The sequence below is a fragment of the Chrysochloris asiatica genome, unplaced genomic scaffold, assembly GCF_000296735.1.
Source record: "Chrysochloris asiatica unplaced genomic scaffold, ChrAsi1.0 scaffold00001, whole genome shotgun sequence".
Classification (NCBI taxonomy): domain Eukaryota; kingdom Metazoa; phylum Chordata; class Mammalia; order Afrosoricida; family Chrysochloridae; genus Chrysochloris; species Chrysochloris asiatica.
In genome coordinates, this window is record NW_006408519.1 from 48,565,360 (window position 1) to 48,574,841 (window position 9,482).

A 9,482-nucleotide genomic window follows, 5' to 3' on the forward strand; every position below is an offset into this window, starting at 1 on the left:
TTTTATTGTGAATTATATGATAGTTTACATGGTAGAACATTAGTTTTACATTCATTCTATCGTAAATCATTTCATTGCCATGGTTACAATCCCCTCCATGCATCATCAACCAACCAAAGGGTATACCCTGCAAGCCTACCCCCTACACAATTGCTTGTCAATTTTATTAATCCTTTCAAAGACCCAACTTCTTGTCTTGTTGATTCTTCCTATTGTTTTTCTGTTTTTTAGTTCATTTTTTCTTCTCTAATCTTTATTTCTTTTCTTCTAGGGACTGTAGCCTTACTTTGCTGGTCTTTTCCTATTTGTTGGGGATGTTGTGTTATTCCTTCTTCTTTTTGAATGTGTGCACTTATTGCCATAAATTGACTTCTCACCAATGTCTTTGCTGTGTCCCAAAAGTTTTGCTGTTTCCCAAAGGTTTTAGTATGCTGTATTTTCATTCTCATTTGAGTCAAGGATTTTTTTATATTTCATTTAATATTTGTTCTATCACCTAATAGCTTTTCAGCATGTGTTATTCAATTTCCATGTATTTGATTTTGTTTCCTTGATCTTGTTTATTTCTAATTTCATATCATTGTGATCTGAAAAGAAGCTTTGTAGCATTTAATGTTTTTAAAATTATTGAGTCTTGCATTGTGGCCTAATATATGGTCTATTCTGGAGAATATTCCATCTGCACTGAGGAAAAAAAATGTGCATTGTGTTGTTGTTGGGTTGTGTGCTCAGGATAAATCTATGAGGTCAAGTTGGTTGATTGTGTTGTTTAGTTCTTCTATGTCTCTGTTGAGTTTCTTTCTATTTGTCTGTGCTGTATCAAAAGTGATATATTAACTGTAGAGTTGTCTACTCTGTCTTCAAGTCGATTACAGTTTGATTTATGTATTTTGAGGCCCTTTCATTGGGAGAATAGATATATGAGTGTGTCCTTTTGTTCAATTGACCCTTTATCTCTTATGTTGGTTTTTGTCTTACAGTCTATTTTATAAGAAATTAATATTATCAGTCCTGCTTGTTTTTTTATTTCCATTAGCTCGATATTTTTTCCATCCTTTGATTTTTTAAAAAAAAAAATCTATTTTTGGTTTTGTGTGCAAGGTGTGTTTCTTGTAGAAAGCATATTAAAGGAGCCTATTTTCTTATCCATTCTGTTAATCTCTGTCTCTTGACTGGCACATTTAATCCATTGATATTTAGTATAATTATCAACAGGTATGAATTGATTACAGTCATTTTTCTGTGTGGTTTTTTTGTGTGTATGGTACTGCTGTTTAATTTGGTCCACATATTGGTGTGTTTTCTTGTAAATTTCTTCATGGCTATTGTTTTAACATTTTAAAAGCTCCATGTTTTTTCCTTTTCTTGATTTGATGTGAAGGTGTATTAATTTTCTTCACGTTTACCTTTAAAATAGTCTGTTTTATCTTGAAATCTACTCGACTTCATTGCCATTTGGAATTCTGTAACTATCCTTTTCCCTCTTTTTGCTTTGTAGTTGTATTGATTATAAATTGATATTTCTGATTCCCTATTTTTAGTCTTATAAGTTTGTTTTACTTTGGATACTTCTCTATATGGATTGAATTCTGGGTAGGGTTGCCATGTTGTCTCTGATTCTTGTCTACTGTTGTTGGTTCTCAATCCAAAAGACTCCCATTAGGATTTTTTATAAAGTTGATCTGGTTTTTCACAAATTCCTTTAATTTCTGCTTCTCTGGAAATGTTCTGATTTTGCCATTGTTTTTGAGGGAAAATTTTGCTTGGCATATAATTCTTGGTTGGCAATTCTTTTCCTTCTAAGTTTTGTATCTGTCTCCCCATTTCATTCTTGCTTGCATGGTTTCTGCTGAGAAATCAGAACTTAATATTATTGGTTCTCTGTAGATAAGTTTTCATTTTTCCTTAACTGCTTTTCGGATTCTTTCCTTCTCTTTGATTTTTGGTGAGTTTGATTATGATGTGTCTTGGTGATTTTATTTATTTATTTATTTAGGCTCTATCCTGTTTAGGGTTTGTTGTCTTATAATCTTTTATGATGTTAGGAAATTTTCTTCCAAAAGCTCTATCTGTTCCCTCTGGTCCAGGGCTGACCAGAACCAGCTCTGCTGATCTGGAATAATCCATACCTGATGCCAGATGGCAGGGTTGGTGCTGCTAGATCCTGACAAAATTTGATGCAACTTTGACAGCTCAAAGAGCAGAAGTTCCCCTGGAAGTGTACACAGATGAGGACCAGTCACACCTCTAGTTACCAGGGTAATATGGGGTAAAAGAAGAAAGGGGAAATAAGCTCACCCTTTTCTGTCCAACAATAAGCGGTATGCCTCTGTGCCACCTGCTGCCCTTTTGCCTTCAAAGTCATCTGTGAAAGTTCAAGATGGCCACACCTCAGCTGGCCTGGCCACCGGCACAAATCAGCAGTTCCTTTTCTGTGCTTTTTGTTTTGTTTCACTTTATTTCCTTCCCCACACAACTGTTCAGGTGTTTCTCCTAATGAGGGCTAGCCTAGGGCTAGCCAGGGCTGACTCTGCAGATCTGGCAGGCCTGCCAGAACAGAGTCAATTCGGGTAGCATTCCTCTCCTTTATCAGGGCCCACAACTGCTTCACTCACTTCCCTCTAACCCTGAGTGCCAGGAGAGCAGGAGCTTCCTTGGGGGGTCTAGGCCAGTGGGGGTTGACCTTGTATCTGGTTACCAGGGTAATGTGGAGAACAAGAAAAAAAAAAAAAAATCACACATTTGTCTCTATGAGCCACAAGTATGATTCTGCAACACCAGTAAGTTTTCTTGTTTCTGAAGTCTCTCACAAAAGCTCAAGGTGGCTGCACCTTACTAGCTCGTATCATCAATCTCTTCTTATTTTCCCATGTCTGCTCAACTCTCTTTCCTAGTAAGCATTCAATCCACTTCTCTATCCCTTCATCTGAAGCTCAGAGCTCCAGGACTTTTATCTGCATCTGTTCCATTTGTTTATCTGTATCTTTTTTGTAGAGAGACCCTATAGCCTTTCTGCCTACTTCACCATCTTGTCTCCTCTTCCTTAAATGCTCATCTTAATGATTAGTAAGTAAAGCTAAGTTTTGGAAATGTAAGTTTATTCTGAGATCAGCTGGAAAATATCATGCCTGGAGTTTGAAGCCCAATCTATAAGAACATGCTGAGCAAAGTGGTTCAGGCCACTAGTGGTACGATTCGACTCAGTGAACTTGAATGCACCGTTGAACTCCAGATGCTGTGGACTTTCCTTCAGTGCAGTTGTGTTTCCTCTTAAGTGCTATTTAGTCAGATAATGACTCAATTTTGACAGCAGACATCTCTGACCATGATATTTAGGGGAACTCAGGAAAACCAAAAGTGGGAGGGGGTGTGATGTGAACTTAACATGTGGACACTGGATTCAGATGGACTGAACCTGGATATAATAAACTGCTTGTCTTTGAGCAAGTTGTAAACCTGGCTTTGCCTAGTTTTCATCTGGCTAAAATGGACAGTAGTAAGAGTCCCTTACCATGGTGTCCTTAGGAGGAGTCCATGAGTCAACATACTGGAATAGTTGAACACTGTGAAGCCCTGAAAAATAGTGATATCAGAGTTCTAATTTCCCCAGTGTGTAGGATAATCAATATCAGCATCAGCCCAAAGCTGATTCCTATGAGATAGAGTCATATATACCTCCACTCTCCAACCTTTTTAGCAGCCTGTTACCATCTGCCCCTACCACAGGCCTCTCTACTTCTCTTCTGAGTTCAATAATTCATTGTAATGGCCACACAGAACTCATAAACCATATTAATGATGGTGGGGATTATTAGAGAAATAACAGGTTATTATTTGGGATACACATGGAAGTGACAGGAACAACTCAGTATAGAATCATTCCATCTGGGGTGCCACAGGAAGGCTTCTGCTGCTGGGCCTTGCTCAGGACTGGCCTGTACCAAATGGGGCAAATGTTACAGATCTTTAGCTCACTGAAGAATGTGCAGAGATACCTCACTCCACCAAAAAGCACACTGCCCAAAGATACCAAGCTCTCTTATTCCATGGATCACTGCAGCCATCAAGTGCCACTGCCATGTAATGCTGCTGCCACCTCTAGTGATACAACGAAAGCATAAAGGCTACTCTCTGTCTCCTGGGTCTAGGAGGTTCTCAGTATGGGGACCCTGGGTCCAGAAGATGGTCTTTGTTCTTGGTTCTTCTTAATGGTAATGAGGTACCTCCTTAACCTTTGGGATTGGTTCTTTTTAAGCCTAGAAGCATGTCAAAGCTGACCAATATGCTTGTTGGGCCAGAGATACCTTATTTGCATAATCCTATCAAATCATTTTTATGGGAGTAACAACACCATAGCCAGAAAAGTCATATAAAAAGAGAAATTCAGTCCACTGCAGGTCCACACTAAGTATTCCATGCATATTTACTTTAATAAACATAATTACGTGGAAATGGGAAGAAAGCAAATCAGAATTTTAAAGCATTCTGAATCAAAGAATATCTTTTGGTAAAAAAAAAAAAAAAAATTTGAAATAATCTCAGGGCCAACTCATATACCATAGTATCCTTTGAATGCTTGAGTTCCTTTGATAGCATTAATCTCTTCACATATTCATTCAGAAGAGAAAAACAAAGGCTTGTTGAGCATAAATAATGCTCCTGCCTCATACCACCAGTCTCCACAATACACACATGATTATTAGCTTGATGGATCAAGATGGAGAAGACTGTAATCAACAGCATTCATCCTAGAAAGAGAGTGGTATGGCACTGTGTGGAGTCAGGAGAAACCAGAGGGTGAGCATCCTAAGCTAAGGAATGGGTCTGCAAATGGTCTTTGTAAATAACCTTCTAAAAATGGATTGTTTGGTTAAGGAGTGTCCCTTTGTTTGCAGACAATAGGCGTGTCTTTACAGGTAAGTATGAGGGAGAAGCGCAGGATCAACTTGCAGAGTTCATCACTACACAATGGAAGTAAGGAATTTTATAATGGAATTAGAGATGGGATCTATAAAGAAAGGCGTTCAGAACTGTACCTGTTCCTGAATAAGTGGGTGAAGAGCAAAACAGGAGAAACACAACTAACTAAATCACAGGAGAGGTGGAGGTGATAGAAATACTTATATGGTCCTCCAAAGGGAGAATTATAATGATGAGGTGAGACTTCTAAGATGGCATTTGTTTTCCATATATGGAAGATATATTTTTGCACATTCTGATATTCAGAAAGGAAAACCGCTGCTTGGAGAGATGGTGAACTCTCTAGCAATGAAGGTATTTAAACAGGGATGAGATATTTGTTGAGGGAAAAACTATGCTGGGATTCACCTATTTGAAAAAGAGAAAAGATGACTGATGGTTATGTTTTAGAGTTTAAAATCTGAAGGATATTTGTCTGTGGGCAACTCCAACCAAGCAGAGCTTAGTTTTCTTTTGTGCCTAGGTTTAAGTGTTCAAATACCAAATTTCTTTGAGTTTTTCATGCACCTCTGACAGGCAAACAGCCAGAGTCAGCAGCAGAATATATATGAAAGTGGGTTATAGGCCAATTCATCAAGCCAGGTCAGATAGAACAGAAGCTAACTCTTAGGAGCTTTCCTACACACACTTCTTAATGGCTGCTTGTGATGTCCTATCCCAAGAGCCTCAGAGACCATTTGTAAACTTTCCTATTTATCATGGTCTTTTCCCTGCTTCCTTAGGCTAAGCATGCTTATGTGACTCATTTCTACCATGGCTGTGGCAGGAGATTTTTTTTTGTTCTCTGTACTCTATAAAAGGTCACCTCCTGAAGGTAAATCTTTGGAACTCATAATGGCATCATAGAGATGGTTTCCCTCACCTGGATGATTTATCTTGTCTTTAAGCCTGTTTAAGACTCACTCATCTCTGCCAAGAAATTTGGAAGACAACTATCTGGCTGACTGATTGGAAGAGATCCATATTTGTGCCCATTTCAAAGACAGGTGACCCAATAGAATGTGGAAATCATCAGACAATCTCTTGGATATCTCATGCAAGTAAAGTTTTACTAAAGGTAATACAGAAACGGCTTCAAGCATACATTGACAGAGAACTTCCAGAGGTTAAGCCGGATTTAGGAAGAGGCTGTGGAATGAGGGATATCATTGCTGTTGTTCGATGGATCTTGGCTGAAAGCAGAGAATATCAGAAAGATGTTTACCTCTGCTTTATTGACTACACAAAGGCTTTCGATTGTGTAGATCATGACAAGCTATGGACAACATTGAGAAGTATGAGTATTCCAGAACACTTAATTGTGCTCATGAGGAATCTGTACCTGGACCAAGAGGCAGTTGTTCGAACAGAATATGGGAACACTGGTTTAAAATTAAGAAAGGTGTGTGACAAGGTTGTATTCTTTCTCCATACTTATTCAACCTGTATGCTGAGCAAATAATCCAAGATGCTGGGTTATATGAAGAAAAACATGGCATCAGGATTGAAGGAAGACTCATTCACAACCTGCAATATGCTGATGATACAACCTTGCTTGCTGAAAGTGAAGAAGACTTAAAACATTTACTGATGAAGATCAAAGAGCACAGCCTTCAGTATGGATTACATCTCAATGTGAAGAAAACAAAAATCCTCACCACTGGACCAATAAACAACACTCTTATCAATGGAGAAAAGATTGAAGTTGTTAATGACTTCATTCTTCTTGGAACGACTATCAACACTCACAGAAGCAGCAGTCAGGAAATCAAATGACGTATTGCATTAGGCAAGTCTGCTGAACAAGACCTTTTCAAAATGTTGAAGAGCAAAGATATCAGCTTGAGGACTAAGGTGCACCTGACCCAAGCCATGGTATTTTCAATAACCTCATATGCATGTGAAAGCTGGACAGTGAATAAGAAAGATCGTAGAAGAATTGATGCTTTTGAGTTATGGTGTTGGAGGAGAATATTGAAAAGAACCAATAGATCCGTTTTGGAAGAAGTGCAGCCAGAGTTTTCCTTAGAGGCCAGGATGGACAAACTTTGTCTCTCATACATCAGACATATTGTCAGGAGGGACCAGTCATTGGAGAAAGATATGTTTGGTAAGGTGGAGGGACGAAGAAAGAGAGGAAGACCCCCAACGAGATGTACTGGCCAAGTGACAGCATTGATGGGCTCAAGCGTGGCAACAGTAGTGAGGTTGGCCCAGGATTGGGCAGTGTTTCATTCTGCTGTGCATAAGGTCACTCGCTATGTGTCAGTACTGACTCAATGGCACCTAACAACAACAACAACATAATAAGGAGCTCTGGGAGCATAGTGGTTATGAATCAGGCTGCTAACCGCAAGGTCAGTAGTTTGAAACTACCAGCTGTTCCGTGGGAGAAAGATGAGGCTTTCTGCTCCGCTAAAGATTTACACCCTCAGAAACCCTGTACAGAGTTGCTATGCGTTGGAACCGACTCCATGGCACATAACCACCACCACCATGATATTTATATATGTAAAGTTGTGGTTTCTTTTCTCCTAGAACAATTGGCGTAGTCAGCAGGATTTCAAAGTCTCTTCTGTGGTGGAATATCTCAGGGTTGGTAGGTCCCCCCACAAAAATATTTTTTTAACCCCACCATATTCTGCAGACCCCAGGGGAATGCTCAAAATAAGCACTCTTGAATTTCAAAAGCCATGTTTTGGGGAATCCTGAGACTGCTATCAAACTTTATTAATGTGTTTCTCTCTGACTGAAAAGTGTTTTTCTCTGTCTTTGTATTCCAGCAATAGTAGACGTGATAGTTAGAGAAAAATTCTTTCTGTTTGTTCTGCTTGTAAGTTCAGTCTGATGTCTAGTGGAGGATGATTCTGGCTGGGACTGTTCTCTGTTGGCATTGTAAAGGAAGTAATTCTTTGAGGCCTTAGAGTCATTAGTTTAAGTGCACAATGGTGGGGGAACCATAGGGAATCTTTAGTCTTTTCCTGAGAAGTCCAACACTTTGCTTCACTGTATCTAAGCTTTGCTGACTAGGGTTATGGTGTACATTTTGAGAGGAATTGCTAAATTCTTGCAAGAAATATTCATGGGAGGGATGAACAGCAGTTCTTAGCCTGTTTAGGAGTACATGTTTGTTCAAAGAGAAATTTTCAGTAACTAAAATGGGTTAACCTAAATGGGGAAACAGCTTAAAATTATGTAACTGATTTTGTACGTGCATTGCTTGGTCTTGTACTATTTTAAGAATGTTATGCTATAGCAATATAGAATATTATAAGGACTAATGTAAGCATGTTTATTCTTATTGTTAAAAGCAGTAATACTTGTTTTCCTCCCCCATGAAACGTATATGTGCTTCATTTAATGAGTGCTGGTAGAAAAAATAATTTTTTTTTTTATTGGTATATAATAAAGCCTGCTAAAGTAATTACTGTTGTAGTTAGGTGCCATCAAGTTCATTACAACTCATAGCAACCATATGCACAACAGAAAGGAAGATATCTCAGTCCTGAACCATCCTCACAATTGTTATGTTTGACCCCACTGATACAGCCATTGTGTCAATCCAGCTTATTGGAGGTCCTCCTCTTTTTCACCAACTGTCCACTTTGCCAAGCATGATGTCCTTCTGCAGGAACTGGTCTTTCCTGATAACATGTCCAAATTATGAAAGAAGAAGTCTCACTAAGGAGCATTCTGGATGTACTTCTTCGAATACAGATTTGTTCATTCTCCTGGCAGACCATGGTACTTTTAATATTCTTCTCCAATGCCATAATTCAAATGTATCAATTCTTCTACAGTCTTACTTATTCTAAAGCAAAATGCCCACAAAATATTATTTCTCTTCATGATGTTGTTGCTGTTTAAGTGCTGTTGAGTTGGTTCCAACTCATCACAACCATATGCACAAAAGAATGAAAGACTACTGATCCTGGTCATGTACCATCCTCACAAGTGTCATTATTTTTAGGCCATTGTTGCTTCCATTGTATCAGTCCATCTCCTTGGAGGTCTTTCTCTTTGCCAAGCATGATGTCTTTCTCTATGGACTAGTCTCTCCTGACAACATATCCAAAGTATGAGATAAAAAGTCTTGCCATCCTCGCTTGTAAGAGACATTCTAGCTATACTTCTTCCAAAACAGATTTGTCTTTTCTTCTGGCAATCCATGATACTTTTCATAGTCTTCTCCAACATCATAATTCAAGTGCATTGATTATTCTACGATCTTCCTTATTCATTGTTCAACTTTCACATGCATATGAAGTGACTGAAAATATCATAGCTTCGGTCAGACTACTTTAGTTCTCAAAGTAACATCTTTGCTTTTTAATTCTTTAAAGAGGTCTTTTGCAACAGATTTAGCTTGATTTCTTAACTGTTTCTTTCATGACCTTGCAGTCCAGTGCTTATCAATGGAGAAGAGATTGAGGTTGTCAAGGACTTCATTCTTCTTGGATCAACTATCAACACTCATGGAAGCAGCAGTCAAGAGATCAGACGATGTATTGCATTGGGCAAAT